The sequence below is a fragment of the Bos javanicus genome, chromosome 14 (genome assembly GCF_032452875.1).
Source record: "Bos javanicus breed banteng chromosome 14, ARS-OSU_banteng_1.0, whole genome shotgun sequence".
In the NCBI taxonomy this organism is placed as follows: Eukaryota; Metazoa; Chordata; class Mammalia; order Artiodactyla; family Bovidae; genus Bos; species Bos javanicus.
In genome coordinates this window covers 21,009,012-21,013,232 of record NC_083881.1, presented here as the reverse complement: position 1 = coordinate 21,013,232, position 4,221 = coordinate 21,009,012, and positions in this window count along the sequence as shown.

Here is a 4,221-nt window from a genome sequence, read left to right as displayed (position 1 = left end):
GAAATGTAAAAGGGGCTAGCACTTACATGACAAATGTCATCACTGAAGAGCAGAGAAAGGTGTAAAAATTTGATTTGTGAAACATACGGTCTTGTCAAAGCAGAACTGATAGCCGTCGGATTGTTTCCAACTGAATAATTCACAAAAATTTGATAAGCAGACGAGTTCAAAAAAATACTGAACATCTGTAAAGGCTCCATATAGGCTGTGGGCTGTCACCTGAAAGTTCACGTGTGAGTGTTGGTGTGTACAGTGTTGCTGGGTGTGGGTAGAAGGGTTTCATGTCTTTGAGATGTGAAGAAACCTCCCCACACACCATGCAAGTGGAAAAGGAGATCACTACATTTGGCAGAAGGCTAGTGAGGACCCTGACTGCTGACGGCCAAGCCCAAGATGAACCTGCCACTTGACCAGAATTGGCTTTACGGAGTTTTGATCAAATGTTGGCTCCCCGCCTTCCCCGCTCCCCATGTATCAGAATTAATCTTGCCTAGGAGAGTTCTGAGAAGCTTCCCTGGTGGCTCAGATGGTAAAGAATCTGCCTGCAATATGAGAGACCCAGGTTCAATCCCTGGGTCAGGAAGAGCCCCTGGAGGAGGAAATGTCTACCTTCAGTATTCTTGCCTGGGAAATCCCATGGACAGAGGAGCCTGGCAGGCTACAGTCTTTGGGGTCACAAAGTTGGACAAGGCTGAGCAACTAGCACAATAAGGAAAGATGGAAAAATATATTGATGACATTTTTAGTCAAATTTGTTTTGATTCTATTTAGACTAGTTGCTTCACTTTGTATGTTATTCACCTTGGACTGTATAATGCTGCTTTGCAAAGAAAACCAGACTAAGAGTAAAAAGCTTGCTTCTCCTCAGTAGGACATGACTCAGTGTGTTAGACACAGGTTTATTTTTCAGCAGTTCATTTGCATTCTTGTGTGATAAATACAGTGTGGTTTCTTTGTTTAATATGATTTTAGGCAGCTGTAGAATCGTATGCTGCTGGCTTTAGAACACAAAACCATACTCATGAGGCTTCACAGTGTATTTCATCTTGGATCTTTGGTCTATTTCTCCTTGAATCTCTGTTGCCATGTAATTTGGTATGTGTTCTGCTCGTTCACATGTTAATAGATATTGTTATGCAGTCAAGAACTGAATGTACAGCCAGTTCCGTCTCAGTGGCTGTTGATTTATATTTGGAAGGAAGGAAAAGTAATAACCTTGCTTTCCAACATCTCCAGGTGAGTCTAAGCTGAGCACTGATGTGAAACCATTTAAGAGGGATCTATTCTAATACCAGATTTTTTAAAAATGTCATTTTCATGACATTTTGACGGTATTTACTCATTATGCTTTAAAATATTCTGTGATAATTGATATGGGAAAAGCATCTGAGAAAGAATGAATATATGTATATGTAGAACTGAATCTCTGTGCTGTACACCTGAAAGTAACACAGCACTGTAAATCCCCTATTCGCCTCTGTAAAATCGAAAATTAAATTAAAAAACTAAAAGTAAAGGAAGAGGTCTGAGATCACAGTGGGAACTGTCATTGTTTCTATAGTCTTGGGGTGAAATCAGTGAGTAAGTGGGGAGCCATGGTGAGCTTACATTCCTCCCCACCATGGAGGCTCCTCGGGGTTTGGTTTGTGTAGAGGGACCTTCGGAAGAGGCAGCAGTCAAAGCCTTGCGACCCCTCAGGCAACACAAATTAACTGAATCAGAAGCCTGATGACAAGGATGACTGTATATTGGTTCATCAGCTACACAGCAATGAGCCCGGACTGGCAGTTAACTCCAGTAACGAAGCCTAAGTAGATGCTATAAGGAGCATTAACCTGGGGCTCTTCATTCTGATGTCACACATGGTACTGCAGAGAGATGGACAGAAAATTGCCATGTTGTCCAACAGTCACTTCACAACATTTCTATCTGGAATATAACAAGTCTGGTAACGCCTGTGTTACAGATGTGACACATCTGTATGAGGGAGCATCAGAGAAAAAGATGGAAAGATCTACAAAGTACATGGCAGGTCTACAGGCCTTCCGGTGCAGAATTTCTCAGTGATGTACTCTGACTTTTGAGGCGATGAAACTCAAAAGCAGTGCTTCCTCTTCCTCTGAAATGCTGTGATTAGAACAACGCAAAACTAGGGACCCATGTAATGTAAGTAATGACTTGGGATAATTTTTAAAATAATTGATACCACTTTCTACATTTTGAAAATTGTCTAATAACAACAATAGACATAGAACAAAGAACATTGTATTTTATCTAAGTATAATAGGATAGAAAATAGCTTATAGGTAACTGTTATTATTTAGCAGCCAATTAGTAGAAACAGATAGTACAGAATTATAGCATCTTAAAATGTTTTAAATTCTTTTCAGTATAAATATAGGTCTTTCATGAAATTATTTGAAAAGAAGTGGTAGAAGGAAATGATTTTTCCTCTCTGTGAGTTCTTTTCCAGCATAAGTCTATGCCTTTAAAATTATTTTTCAATACTAACATGTAATAGTTGTTGTTCTTTAATTTCCCAAGGAAAATAAAGCTGTTTCTCCAAGGACTCTTAGAGTCACGTGCACACGGCATGAATGAAATCACCATGAACTTGCATGGCATCTATAGAAGGTCACTGAGAAATGGGACCAATCAATGCTGAAATAAGGAACTGAAGCAAAATTGAAAGGGACAATCTGATCCTAAGGAAAATATTTCCTTAACGAGTGTCAGACTATACTCCAAAACAAAATAAAGATTAAATTAGAAAATCTTAACTCATTTGTGACGCTAAATCATTTAATACCATCACCTTTTCTGCTTATCTGTTGATCATCTCAGGAATTTTCTTAGTTAGTGAAAAGAAAAAAGAAACCAAGTCATTTCTTATACATTAGAGAATTCCATTTGTATTGATGTTTCCTTTGAATTATAAATTATGCATGGTACATGTCAGCTATGCTCTGTAATTTCCACTTAAAACTCAATAATCTTGTATAAGGAGATATTCTCAGGCTCATTTACTTTGATGGAATATGTAATCCATAAGGAAACAGACTCTCTTGTCTAAGCTATCTTTATGATGTAAAAGTTATATGATATTAACATAATCAGACAATATAAAATACTTCTGATTGTTTCTCATTTAAGTGCATAAATATTAGAGAGGTGGGAGGAAAAAATAGAAGTAAAAACTAATATTCATTGAAAGCAAGGTACATGTAGATCTTTATTAGCTGTTATCTCACTAAATTCTAGTAATAAAGCAAGAAGTGGTATTTTTAGTCAATTTTCAGATTATGTGGGGCTTCCCTGGTGGCTCAGATAGTAAAGAATCTGCCTGAGAGTTCAGGAGACACAAGAGACATGGGTTTGATCCCTAGGTCAGGAAGATTCCCTGGAGAAGGAAATGGCAGTTCACTCCAGTATTCTTGCCTGGAGAATCCTGTGGACAGAGGAGCCTGGTGGGCTACAGTCCATGGGGTGGCAGAGTTGGACACAACCGAGAGACTGACACACAGGCTCCCCTGTCCATGGGATTCTCCAGGCAAGAATACTGGAGTGGACTGCCACTTCCTCCAGGGATCTTCCCAACCCAGGGATAGAACCTGCATCTCTTGTGTCTTCTTGCTGCATCCTCACATGGCCTTTTCTTTATAAGCACCTCAAAGGAATGATCTCTGTTGTCTGTTCTCGTGAGGGAGTGGGTCCTGTATGATTTGGAACCTTATTTAACCCCAATTATCTCCCAAATTCCCAGCACTTAAGTGGTCGCACTGGAGGTTAGAGGGTATTCCATACACTGGATCACTGCCATCCTACAGGGAACAGCAATCTTCTCATGAAAAGATACGGGGTTCCCAGATGTATTTTCCCTTTCTTTGTCTCTAATGAGTCTGCCAGCACTGCCTTCTGTGCACATTCAGAATGCTTTATCTGCCAAGACGATGCTCCAGGAAACACTGCTCTGACCGGGAAACTTCCTTCACAGGGTAAGAATGTGCAAAGGCCCATGCTGTTGAGTTTACTTGTCTTATTTCGAAACCCCATTGCTCACAAGCTATGGCCCGATGAATCTGGGAAGGGACCCTGGAAGACTCTGCTATGACCCTACCTGAGAGGTGGCATGTGGCAATTTGGATCCTCCAGGGAATGACTCTGAGAGAGAGTTTTGTGTCTGACATGGATCAGAAACTTGCTCTTTTTAGGTATTTCAGC